The sequence below is a fragment of the Lutra lutra genome, chromosome 9 (assembly GCF_902655055.1).
Source record: "Lutra lutra chromosome 9, mLutLut1.2, whole genome shotgun sequence".
Classification (NCBI taxonomy): Eukaryota; Metazoa; Chordata; class Mammalia; order Carnivora; family Mustelidae; genus Lutra; species Lutra lutra.
The window spans coordinates 65,606,417-65,620,777 of record NC_062286.1 but is presented as its reverse complement, the minus strand read 5'-3'; the positions used below and the strand labels follow the sequence as shown (position 1 = coordinate 65,620,777).

The 14,361-nt window shown below is 36.6% G+C and overlaps 1 long non-coding RNA gene and 1 pseudogene across 1 annotated transcript in view; both read left to right on the top strand.

The window, feature by feature from the left end:
* Nucleotides 1-14,361, top strand: part of LOC125109728 (uncharacterized) — a 69,689-nt gene that overhangs the window by 32,956 nt on the left and 22,372 nt on the right. The gene's annotated exons all lie outside the window — the stretch shown is intronic.
* Nucleotides 5,380-6,718, top strand: LOC125109726 (interleukin enhancer-binding factor 2-like; annotated as a pseudogene).

Here is a 14,361-nt window from a genome sequence, read left to right as displayed (position 1 = left end):
TGAACATGATTTTGTTTTCCCTGTAGTGAATTTCAAAGAATTACTTCTCAAAGTGGCATTTTTCTCTCTTCCTTAAAAAATGACAATACAATTCTGAATGGCTACAGAAAGACTTATGCCATAGTGGGATTGTTATTACTGAAGAATTTATTTTCCATCCAATGAAAAGTAATTCTCTATAATTATCAATTGTATTGCAAATACATTACTGTATCAGAAGAATCAGACATTTTATTCAAAGCAAACATCTGGGACTATATAAATTAAAAGTTAGCAAGAGTAATTCTTGCCAGACAATTGTGACAAATACAGGTAAATCTCCTGCTTTTCCAAAGTTCATGTTCATCCCTTTGCTTCTACGAAAGACCTATGTTAGTACCTGTTTTCACTAGCTGAAAAAATTTGGAGAGAAATTTTGCTTTTATGAAAAAAAGACAAAAATAGCATTCAGCATTTGTTTTACAACAGGCCATTACAGAGGCAGCACATGCCTAGAGCAAAGTGGCACCTCAGATCTTTTTTCCCAGGAACCACGCTCAGCATCTCAGCATCAAGCTACTATATCTTTGAACTATGTCTGTGAGCATCAGTGCCTTATCTTGATTTATTCTGTGTATGCATTATCAAGATGTGTCCTAAGGTATCAGAAAAGCTTTAACCCACTGAGCCACCCAGGTGCCTCAAGATACCAGAAAAGCTTAAGAGAGGTGATTTGGGGGAGCTGGGAATGCTCAGAAAATTTTCCATATCAATAACTGGTAATTGTTTCTTTGCTTTACATCATTTCAGCTTAGGAAAACTTTCCTAAGAACACTCTACTTTAAGACAGCAGGGGAAACCTGTACCAGAAATAATTCATTTTTTAAAGATTTATTTATTTATTTGAGAGAGAGAGAGAGAGCCCATGAACAAGGGGAAGGGCAGAGGGAGAAAGAGCAGGAGAGAGAATCTCAAGCAGACTCCCCACTGCGCACAGAGCCTGATTCTGGATAATGACCTGAGCCAAAATCAAGAGCCTGCCAATTAACTGACTGAGCTACTCTGGTGCCCCTAGAAATAATTCATTATAATCACATTGTTCTTCTACTTTCCAATTTAATTTATAGGATAAATCACGAGAATTAATATTGCTACAAAGGTAACATTTTCAATTAATCAAAGGTTCACAAAGTATTGGCAATAAAATAAACATATATGCTAAAGTATGGTAGGTAAAGAAGCCCTCTCCAACTCTGTTTGGTAATCATGCTGTTTACCTAATGAAAAATTGCTGTTCACTAATTTGCTTTTTAAAGCAAAGATGATTTTACACTCTATCAAGTAGAACAAATAACGGGTCAGTCTTTTTAATGTCTATGTACAGATGGTATTTTGTATCTTGATATTTCTCCCAAATCATAAAACACACACAAAAAAATAGTGTCATAAAATTTTATTCAGAACACATAGTTCTTTTAGGCACAGTAATTTAGTTTTCTTAAATTAGTTGCTCTCCTCAGAAACTGTTGTCCTAATTGAAAAAGGTAAAATCACATAAACCTTATAAGTAGATCATTAGTATCCCCATTTTTTTCATCATTTTATCATGGGGAATGCATTTTGTAGCTATAATATGTAACACTCATATATATGTACAAAGTACTACATTTGCTTTTATTTCTTCTACTCTAAATGACAGATTCATTTTCCCCTTTATAACTAGTAAAATTGTTTTTATAAACCGTAAAATAATTATGTGAAAATAATTTTATGAAGTTAAGCTTGGTTTCCATGGCTACATAAAACTACCAGTGTAGATTTACCATAATCTAGAAAAATGCAATTGCTATTTTTATGGTTATGTACAATATTTATTTGACTCGAATTGCCAAGAACTATACTCTTAATGTTTAACAGGATTTGGTTTAGCAAGTTGTTGTACAACAACCGTTTTGATAATTTAAAATCTATAAAATCTTTTTTCTCTTTTCTTTATTTTCCCCTTCTTTCCTTCCTGCTTTCTTCTGCCCTTCCTCCCTCCCTTTCTCCCTTCTTTTCTTCATTCCTTTCTTCCTTTCTTCTTTCCTTCCTTTCTTCTGTCCTTCTATGTGGAACTTGAATTGTGAAATGTCTGTGAAGCCAGACATTAAATTCATGGTTTCTGCAACTGGTATCTTCAAAGTGTGGCAACAGTGTTTCTATTCTAGATCTGGTCTATTTATTATAGAACCACTTAGCAGTTGTGTATGAAAAAGCTCCATGGGTATATCATTAAAGATTTATGTGTGTACATTTGAAGGAAAAGAAAAGAACACCTAAATTATTACAGAATCAATGGTGTCTTACTGTTACCAGTGCCTCAGGAGCTGAGCAACCAGTTCAGCTCGAGGTCAAGTTAAGGAAAGAGCAAGAATAAAAGCTCAGTGATGCAACTTTATTTTGTTAGCTGTGCCAAGAATTCAGACTTGAAATATTATCTGGGACAAGATGGGTGGAGTAGACAAGGAGCTTCCTTTGATAGGATATAACACACAACAGTATCCTGATAAGCTACTTGGTTTCCAGGGATTATGTGTCTGCTAATACCTAAGGTATTGAGAAAAAGAAATTCCACCCTAATGTACAGTTCAGAAGCTTATCATGAGAATACAGAAAGGAAAGGATCCCAGAGGCAGAGTGGGTGGACATTGAAGGAAAAAAAAAATGTAAGAATATCCAGTTACTTCCTGGTAGAGGGGAAAGGAGAAAACAGAAAGTTTAAAGCAGTGGTTCCCAAATAATGGTTTCTTGTTAGCATCACCTGGCAAGCTTTACAATAATATCGATTTTGAGGGTGCCTGGGTTACTCAACTCATTAGCATCTACTGTCAGCTCAGGTCCCGATATCAGGGTCCTGGGACTAAGCCCCATGGCAGTCTCTGTGCTCAGCAAGGAGTCTACTTCTTCCTCTCCCTCTGTGATTTCTCTCACTCTCTTTCAAAAAATTTTTAAAAAATCTTTAAATAATAATAATATCTATTTTCAAGTCCTACCTAAGACCAATTAAGTTACAATTTCTCAGTTGAGTCCCTGTAATTAGTCTTTTAAAATGTCTACCCAAATGATTGCAATGTGCAGTGAAAGCTAAAACAAGCTCTAAGACCACTGACTAAAAGGGATATCACAGTAAATCAGAATATAGGATATATACTTTGTCATTAGTAAATTTGACATTGCTTATTAGTCTATTTCATTTTGTTTTGCTCTGTCATATTCCCATATGTAAACTGTAATTATTATTATTATTTTTTGGAATATCTGGATGGATGAGGGTGTGTTTGACTCTAGGTAACCATGCTTCATGTAATTTGTTAACTTTGTCGTCCCACTGTAACAGCTGCATTTTAACTGGGGCGTAGGTGTTTGAGGACATCTTATGAGGTATCATATATTTTAATTATCTCCAAAGCCTTCTTCATTGTTATAATCCATGAACTCCGGAACAATGGTTGATTCAGGACATAATGTAATTTCTGGCATTAAATGATTCAGAACTTTCTTATGGTTTAAGCTGTGCTCGAAGACCTTGTGATCCCTTCGTTCCCCTTAGAGACAAAGTAGAGTCCAGTGTCTGGCCTTCTATTGCTACCTGAAAATACTTCACTGAAATCTCTTCCAAAGAGAGCATGATCAAAGAAGTCTAAAAACAAAACCCATGGTCTACAGAGACAAGCAATATGAATGGATTTGCCACCCTCCTTTATAATTAGCAAGGCCAAAGAGAGACTCTCCCATCTGAATACCTGCCATAGCTGCAGCTACATAGGGTTAACTGCCCAGTGTGTCCAATGGGCCTGGTGAGATGTGGGAAGAACAGTCAGGGAATCCAGAAAGCACTGTGTTTAGGGTAGGGGAAGGCTCCCAGGGAAGGCGGCAGTGAGTGAGTGGATAGAGCTCCTGGCAGGTACAGATCGCAACAACAGCCAAATTTAATCTTCCTTCATACATATTAAATTGTGTGTGTGTGTGTGTATGTCTATAAGAAAATACTATTTTTTTTTTCGCACTGGGGACCATTAGATGCCTTCAAATTCCCTTCAGTTTACATCAGTGTGCCATCAGAATATTATCACTTTTTGTGTGCCATGACATAAAATAAAATTGGGAAGCACTAATACAGTTTAATTTTGCATACATCAGAAGCACTTTATAAACAACACAAATTGTTACATGGTGTTACTGTATCCCTTGACTATAATTCCCAGTAATGTAATTCCAACATTTTTCATTTTCTCTCTACTATGGCACCGCTGTTCAAGTACTCCTCCTTGACTTCTGGAGAACAGTAGACTTAGTGCCTCATAGATCCTTGGTTTTAATGGTGATCCAGTGTAAAAGGAGCAAATTCATCTAGGGAGCTATAAAATTAAGTATTATATGACAACACATATTATACTTTTAATATGTAATATAAATAAATATAATAAACTATGTAGTAAATGGGAAGAATATCCTGCAGTTCCTAGATACTTGAAGGCAAGACAGTAAGCAGCCAGAGATAAGACTGCTATTTTCAGTGAGTTCATTTATTCTTGATGTCCTTTAAGTTTTTAATGACAAATATAGAAAACTTTTCTGAATCAACTTTGAAGAGACTAATGATCTGTGTTTGTCTCAGAAGATCTTTGTAAATAATCTTTACAAGAAAAATAAGCAAATTTCATTTACCTGAACAACTTGATTTTTAACAGATATTTATTGACTCTCTATTAAGGGAACAGAACACAGAATGTTCAAAAGCCTTGTCAGCATCCTTTGTCAAACATATTATGACTTTGATTAGATAAGGAGTTGTATAGTAAGTAGGACAATGACTTATTTTCTCCCAGATATGTTCCACTTGAGAGGCAGAAAGTTTAGTAAGTTTAGTAAAATAAAATTGAAACCAGATAAAGCCTTTTCTTGCTTTCTAAAGATACTGTTATTTGCATTTTATTTCTCTACAGAAATTGGTCCATAATTGTTTATACAGTCTGAGGCTTCCTCCTTTAAGTCACTTAAGACCTAGCCATCCACAAAATGAAAGTATCAGGGTTGTTTTTATGTAATTCCCTTCTTTAACTCTTCCAACAACAATTAAGACCCTACTACCTAGGAAGCCTTTTCTAGCCAAACCATCTTTGAGATAAGGACACACTATTAGTTATGCATTCCTTAGTTGAGTTTAAGATAACATGGTGGTTTTGAGTGTAGGCTCCTCTGAGGAGAGGGGCGGTTGTTGTGGCCTCCATTGTTTGGGTTTTAAGGGTGACAGAGGCCATGGTCACAGCAGGAGCTTTGGTTCCTGAGGAGACCCAGGAGAAGGTTCAGGCTCTTTGTGCCACATGTTCTATTTTATTTCTATTTGTGTGAAGTGGCCTTTCCCGGGCCAAGCCAATGCTTGCTGAAACTTCTTTCAGTGAGATATTGCTGAAGAGGAATCAGGACCCTGCTCCTAATTCTGCTCAACAGGCCTCCATCCTTTCTCTGGTAATGAAAGTAAACAATGTGATTGACAATTTGATTGTGGCTTCAAGGACATTTAGAGTACAAATTGAAGAAGTCAGGCAGGGGTGATCATATAAAAAGGGAACAATGACTACAGGACACATTGTGGGTGACTTGGTGGTAAATCCTAAAGATTCTGCCAACATTGGAAGCTGGTGCTGCCCTAGGGAAAGCCCAAGAGCACAAGATCCTTCCGAAGTTTTGACCAAGCTGACCAATGAAACTGGCTTTGAGATCAATTCTTCTGATGCTATGGCAAATATTTTCATTGCAACAGTGCCACCTAGTCTCTGAAAACTGAACCCAGGACTCCATTTGGATATCAAGGTGTTGCAGAGTGACTTAGCAGCCATCAGACATGCCTGTTGATTTGAGGAAAACGCTTCTCAGTCCACAGTTAAAGTTCTTATCAGACTGCTAAAAGAGCCGAGAATTCGTTTTCCTGGCTTTGAGCCCCTCACACACACTCGGGCACTATGCTCTGATGAACAGTCCGACCAGACAGCCTTTGGCCCTAAACATGGCATACAGGTATTGCTTAACAGATTCTGGCTGCAAGACTGTTCCTGCCGGGGTCAGTGGGTATCACTGACCCCTGTAGGAGTGGCAACTTCAGAGTACACACAGTCTTGACTCTGGAACAATAGGACATGATGTTTTACACAGCTCAGGCTCTGGTCCAAATTGTCTCACATGGTGGTTTTCAGAAGATTCTTGGCTAGGAGAGTGATGCCAACCATCTTGCTTCTGAAATATCTACCTGGAATGGAGTAATAGTGACACCTTCAGAAAAGGCTGATGAGAAACGACCAGAGAAGAAGGGAGGGGAGGAAGAGGAGGAAAATACAGAAGAACCGACTCAGAGAGAAGAGGAGGAAAGCGTGGAGACTCAGGAGTGACCTTGCTTTCTCTTCACCCCTTTTCTTTTCCAAAGGGAAGACTGCAACCTAAGCTAACCTAAGCTACTGGGTTTTATATGGTGACATTTCTGAGGGATGGGGAGACAGGAAGGAAAATAAACTCTACAGAAGGAAGAGTCATTCCACTGGGTTTTGATTGGCTCAGTAGCCAGAAGTCTCCCATTTATGACCTATGCCATCCATCTATAGTGAAGCAGCATACCAACTTTTCTCCCTAAGACTTCAAAGAACCCAGTTCTTTGGAAACCTCTCTCAACCAGTACTTTGTTGTGGAAATGTTGTGGACTGTTAGTGTCTGGATTTTTTTTTCCCCCTAAGAAAAATGATTAAAGTACTTCCTAGTTTAAAAAAAAAAAATATATATATATATAGCGCTAACATAGTGGTTTTACCATTGACATTTATATTTTATTTATTTATTTATTTTAAAGATTTTATTTATTTGAGAGAGAGAGAGAGAGAGGGAATGAGCATTGGGCTAGGGGCAGAGGGAGAGGGAGAAAAAGACTCCGTGCCAAGCAGGGAGCCCAACTTGAGGCTTGATCCCAGGAGCCCAACTTGAGGCTTGATCCCAGGACCCTGGGATCAACACCTTAGCCACCTAAGTGCCCTGACATTTATATTTTAAAACCTATCTTTAAAAAATGAAAGACTGTACTCTTTAAAGGACTTCACCTAAGTAAAAATTTATAAATTAGAAAAAATATCTGATAAAGGACTTTCTTTGAATTTAAATTTCATGCATATCTTGGCCCAACAATTCAGGAAAATAGAAAGGTACACATTTCCCCAAGAAGTTTCTTGTCAGATATTATTATTTAAAAGTAAAATTTCAGAATCTGTAAGTCTAGACAGTATTAAATATAATCAATTTAAATATACATATTTCAATCACTGTTATATTTTAATCTTCACAGGTTTTATTGAAAAGTTTGAAACATTGGTAATTGATTTTGTTACAAATAAAACATGCTCATGTATGGGATGCCTGGGTGGCTCAGTGGGTTAAGCCTCTGCCTTCGGCTCAGGTCGTGATCTCAGGGTCCTGGGATGGAGCCCCGCATCAGGCTCTCTGCTCAACAGGGAGCCTGCTCCCCCTCCACCCCTGCCATGCCTGCCTCTCTGTCTATTTGTGATCTCTGTCTGACAAATAAATAAATAAAATCTTTAAAAAAAACCACAAACATGCTCATGTAAAAGTTCTGTAAGTTACCTTCATAAAATTTTGAAGTTAATAAAATATTCTACCTGCCAAAAATTGTTTTCAAACAAGAAACATCTTTCTTCAACTGCTTTTGAACATTCCAACTATTTTGTTAATGTAAGGAAAATTATTCTTCCAGTAAGTACCTTTTGATGAGACAGAAACCAGATATAGACATTATTATTTCCTAAAGCAGCATATTCCCAGGCTCTTAAAAAGATCCATGAGTTCTTGATATATGGTAAGCTAGTTATTTGCACCAACGACCCCAAGAACATTATAAAATACTTAATAATTTTCAGGCAGGCAAATAAAATTAACTTGTTAATAGTTACCTACTAATCATTTTGTCTCCAAGAAAGAGTTGTAGAGTGAATAGAATGTAAGTTGATGATGCCATGCTCTTCGGTAGGAGAAATAAAAGATAAATTTAGAGATAATCTGAAAATTAGCAGCACTATTATTCTGTTAATTTGGTAACTTAAAAAAATCAGATGCTAAGTAAATCTTAGGTAGTGTAAGAGTTGTGGGTGTTTTTGTGGGGGTTTTTTTTTGTCTTCATAAATCTAGTGATTATAAATCTGGTGATCTTTTAAATTCATGTACAGTTGAGACAGTCAGTTCTACTCAGATAGCTGAAAAATACCATTATTCATTGATCAAAGGCATTTCTCTCTCAGCAAACTTTAACTGCATGTCAAATACTGAACAATTGATTTCATCAATTACTTCCCTCTTGAAGAAAAATATACATATTTATGCATTAGTCATCCAGTTAAGAAAGCATTTTTTTGTTTTTAAAGTTTCACTTTTTTAGATGTGAAGTCTATGATTCAGTTATTGAGGGTACATTTCCTTTTCAACACATTAGAAATTATAACCTTTAATTATTTTATTTATTTATTTATTTTGAAGATTTTGTTTATTTATTTGATAGAGATCACAAGTAGGCAGAGAGGCAGGCAGAGAGAGGGAAGCAGGCTCCCCGCTGAGCAGAGAGCCCAATGTGGGGCTCGATCCCAGGACCCTGGGATCATGACCTGAGTCAAAGGCAGAGGCTTTAACCCACTGAGCCACCCAGGTGCCCCACCTTTAATTATTTTAAATACATTATTTAAGTGGCTTTTTAAAAAAGATTTTATTTATTTTATATGACAGAGAGAAAGAGAGAGAGCACAAGCAGGGGAGCAACAGGCAGAGGGAGAAGGAGCAGCAGGCTTTCTGCTGAGTGAAGAGACTGATGCTGGGCTCAATCTCAGGACCCTGGGATCATGACCTGAGCCAAAGGCAGAGGCTTAACCAACTGAATCACCCGGGAGCCCCAAATGCTTTATTTAGGTTTTACAATGATTTTCCCAATAGATCTCCAACAAAATGCTCATTAAAGCATGATTCTCCCCAATGATTTATAAAAAAATACTTATTCTGAGAATAGTGGAGAGCTTATAAAATTATTCATGTGATTAAAAATATTTTTATTTGGATACTTGAGGCCAAGGTACTATATTGACCTGAATTATCTGGATAGTAGTCTTCTTTATTCTTATCAAGCAATAATCTACCTACGTCCTGGGTAAGTTATCTGTTACACAAATCAGTATGTGTGTATATTGCCCTAAATCTAACAAATAGTATAAATCCTTCTTTTCATATATAGAAGGCATACATAGAAAATGTGTGTCATTCCCAAAGTAATAATTGCATTAACTCTTTTCTCTATAAACACAATGGTAAGATATATAGAGTACTGGTGCTTTATGCAATATATATGTATACATAATATAAAAATGAAGCAGATTAAGAAAATTCCTATTTGTGACTTCTTTTTAAAAGATCATGCCTCCATGGTGTATAATCTTTCTTCAAACATAGTATATATGTGTTCTGTCACTATTTCAATGCCACATTGAGTTTAACATCATCCCATTGATATTATGAAATTACAGAACAATATAGTGCCACACATTAGAGGTGAATGGCTTTAAAAAAGGTCTAAACATAAGACCAGATATTGTTTTCCAAAGTTAAGACCAAGTTTAAACTATTAAGTCATCCCTGATGACCCAGAACCTATCTGTGTAGAAAGGTATATTACTCTGGACCCTGTCATTCAATTAATTTCCATAAAAGCACCAGGTGAGCAAGGCAATTATGTGCCAAACTCTGAGATGGAATCTTTGGCTGCACACTGTCATAATTTAGAGAGAGAGAGACAGAAAATTGAATAACTAATTTCAGTTTATTTAGCAATTATACTTAGGACACATGTTAGGTAATTTGCTATTATTAACTTAAGTAATCTTCAGTATAATGTTATGAGAAAGGTAATATAATTTTACAGATGATTTTGGGGCACCTGGGTGACTCAGTCTGTTAAGTGTCTGCCTTTGGTTCAGGTCCTGATCTCAGGGTCCTGGGACTGGCCCTGTGTTGGGCTCCCTGTTTGGTAGAGAGTCTGCTTCTCCCTCTCTCTTTCCTTCTGTTTTCTCTCTCTCTCTCTCTCTCTCTCTCTCTCGCATGCACATGTGCTCTCTCCAATTAATAAATAGAGTCTTTTTAAAAAAATAACAATTTTACAGATGATTTTAGGTAATTTGTTTACACTGAAGAGACCGCTAAGTACCAGAACTGGAATGTGAATCCAGGTTGTGCTGACTTCAGACTAGCTTGTAGCTAATTATGCTCTGCTGCTTCATGGATATATCCCAGCTATGAAATGAGCCCTGAGAGCTCACATAGAACAACTTCTTTTTACGTGAATTGCCACACAAGAAGGGGGCGTTTTGTTTTCTTTTTTCCCAAAGAGGAGGCTAGCTTCTTCCTACTCAGTATAAACAATTTGAAGTATCATTCAGGAGTACTGAATTAAAGAACACTAGTTTTAACTAGTAGTTAAAGGATACTCATCATCACTATAATAAAGCATCTATTTCCAGTAGAGCTTATTTACTTATATGGAGTGTATTCTGTTGGCCACATTTAAAGCATGTAGGCACAAGTAAATCCTGATCACCTGTGTGGTATGGTCATATTCTTTTAGATACTGGGTAAAAATACTGAATGAAAAAAAATACTGAATGAGTCTGTATAGATGGTAAAAATTGCAGTCTTCATTTGGATAAGGTGTGACCCAGAGCCTTGAAGTGTAAGTAGTAAAAAGTAAAATATGTGTATATTGCACAGAGATAGGTGCAGGCACCCATCAATCCGACATATCACAGTATAGTTTAATCACTAAACTAGGAGCAGGATTCATTTACCCATCACTAAGATGCCTACAGTTCTTCAATCTCTTGTCCATCTATAAAATGCAGATTATGTTATATTGCTATCTGAGAAAAATCAAATGAGACTCCAGAATTAAGATAAGGTTTGTATGTATCAGATACACTTCCTTACAACTAATTCCTATACTTTTTGACCAAAAAAAAAAAAAAAAAAGAAAGAAAGAAAGTAAAAAGAAAATTTAAATTTACCTGAAGAGTATGAGGGAGTCAAATTTAGGACTGGGTCACTAAATACAAATACCATTGTATAAATGAAGGGAAAATGCTAATACAGGGGATGTCAACTTTATATGAGTCTACACAATGGAAGCATTGCAGGTTGTTTTTTGTTTTTGCTATTTGTTTTTTCACATGTATATTACATCCAGAAAGGTTGTGATTTGTCTTCACTCATCAGTATTGAAAAAGTTGGGGATCAGTCAGTGCGAACAGAGTGGTTCGGGCTCATAGCAAATGTTCACATTTTCACTATTTGGAGACAAGAAGTGTATACAGTTCTTGTATACAGTGCTATTTTGGTGTTTGTCTTTAAATACACTGTTGGATTTGCCTTGCTAGTATTTTGTTGAGGAATTTTGCATCTATATTCATAAAGGATATTGGTTTGGGGTTTTCTGGTGCTGTAAAGTCCTTCGTTGGCATTGGTATCAATGTAATGCTGCCGTAATAGAATGGTGTTCCCTCTCTTTTTTTGCAGGAGTTTGAGAAGCACTGGTGTTAATTACTTTTTAAACATTTGGTAAAATTCACCAGTTAAGCTAGGCAGTCCTGAGTATTTCTTTGTTGGGAGGTTTTTGATTACTCACCCAAACTCTTTACTTGTTCTAAGTCTGTTGAGTGTTTCTATTTCTCCTTGAGTCAGCAGATGTCCTGAATGTTTTGAGGATTCTGTTTAATCCATCTAGTTTATCTAATTTGTTGGCATACAGTTATATAATTGCCTGCTCAAATATGCTATTGAACCCCTCCAGTGAATATCTCATTTCAATTATTGTACTATTCAACTGGAGAAATTTTCTTGGTTTCTTTTTATAATTCTATTTATTAACAGTCTCATTTGGTTTGTGTATTTGTTTCCTGGTTTATTTTAGTTCTTTATCTGTGGTTTCCTTCAGCTCTTTGGCATATTACATATTTAAAACCACTGATTTAGAGTCTTTGTAAAGTAAGTCCAAAGTCTGCTGCTATAGGGATGGCTTCTGTCAGTTGGTTTATTCCTTTCCTTTAATTGACCATACTTTGCTTTTTTGTGTGCTGTGTAATTTTTGTTGAAAATCAGACATTCAAATAATATAGCGTGATAATTTTGGAAAGTTAGATTCTCCCCTTCCTCAGGGCTTTTGCTTTTCTTGACTGCTGCATGTTTTACTTGGGTTTGCCAGTGTTTTGACTGAGACTTCCTTGAATACCAGAAGTCTTAACAAGAACAGCAACAACTAAGCCACTTCTTTTATGTTTTGTGCATTGGCTGTGGGCTAACACACTCTTAACACGTAGCCAGGCTATTTATAATTCTGCCTCAGCCTTTCACTGAGAGTATACATCAGCCAGTGGTGAAATCTTGAGTCTTTTCAGTTCTTTTCTAAGCATGTGCCCTATTCTGAGTATGCATTGTTGCTCTCTTTATTTACCAGTACATTCAAGTACTTTGAATGTCCTTGCTAATTAGCCAAAGAAACTCTGTTTTAGGTTCTTCCCCCCAGGCCTTAGAGGCCTCTTGTCTCTCTCAAGTATAATCTTTTGCCCAAACAAATGTAGAGTTTTTGACGCCTTGCAATATTTTCAAGAGATACCCACAATGTCCCTAAGCAGGTTCTGAGATAGACAAAACAAGAGACAAGTGATTTGCATCAGTCCTTCAGGTACCCAGACAGCTTAAAAAACAAACAAACAAACAAACAAAAAACCCAATAATTTCCAAATAAGATTTGCTCTGCTCCCTCCAGATCCAAGGACCAGAGTCTGAGACTGGGAACATGGGTTACCATCTTCAGGACTGCAACAAAGCTGGGAAGGGTTTAGGGAAAGCACAGACAAAATATCCCAAAGATTTCCTACTATTTTTAAGTTAGATTTTTTCTTGGGATTATCATCTGTTTGATTGCTGTAAAGTTTTAACTGTTAACAGTTTTGGTAAAGTTGGTTCAGATGACTTTCTTTTTTCCTTTTCCCCTGTGTTTAGAGCTTCCTACTCTGTCATTTTGCAGGTGTGTATTATTTTTATTATTTACACCAACATCTCTGTTAGAAAAATCTCCCCAGGACTTCCTTCTTATTGATCCCTCTATTTTATCCCTCTCTACTAGTCTTCTGTTACATTTACTTCCCTCATTATCCAGATTCATTTCCTTATTGCATCATTTTAACCACATTTCCCCAATGTCTTAAATTCTTTCTGTATTTCCTTTCCATATTCTATTTCTTTGGCAAATGCCCAAATATGGATGAAACTAGTTCATTGCTTTCTCCATTCCAAATGCAGGATTCTAGCTCTGACAAGGATAACACCTATCTGTTTAGAATTGCTATTAATTCCTAGTCATTAACCTCAGCTAGGTTCCCAATACTACTCTGCTATCTTTCTGTGTGTCCCATCAGTTTGCATCCTCATATCTACCTTTCACATTTTTCTTTTTTTTTTAAGATTTTATTTATTTATTAGACAGAGATCACAAGTAGGCAGAGAGGCAGGCAGAGAGAGAGAGGAGGGGAAGCAGGCTCCCCACTGAGCAGAGAGCCCAATGCAGGGCTCGATCCCAGGACCCTGGCACCATGACCCAAGCTGAAGGCAGAGGCTTAACCCACTGAGCCACCCAGGTGCCCCTTCACATTTTTCTTAACATCTCTCTTCTTCCACCTTTTCCTAATCAGATTCCTTTTTTACTTCACAAAGGAAAAAGGTATTACCAGATGACAAGTTCTTGACTTTTAGGTCCTAAATCCATAAACTAAATTATATTTGTGCCCATCATGTACTTCCCACTAATAAAATTAAAGAGGTTTCCCTTTTCTTATCCAAAGCTAACTCCTCTATATCTCCATCCTTTCTTCTTTATGTCTTCTCAGCAGCCCTGACTCTATGGTGATATCTACTTAGTTTGCTGAAACCAGTTTGTAGTGCCTTGCAAGAACTCATGAGTGAATTTTAAGGAATTTTGAAAATTAGTTGATATCAGTTTGGTAGGTCATGGTCATGACCATTGGCCATGGTCAGAATATATACCCCATGTAAATCACCAAATGCTATATAAACATGTGCTTTAAAAAACTTTCAGAGAGATGGATGTTAGACATTTATGAGCACATCACTGTTTATCTTCTACCTCTCCATTAAATTTTATTCCAAGTTACATATTTAAAGTGTCAGTCTCTCACAACCTAAAAAACCGAGAACAAAAATACTAACAAAAGCTCATGTCTCTCAGTGCCTATTGAATCTCTCCTC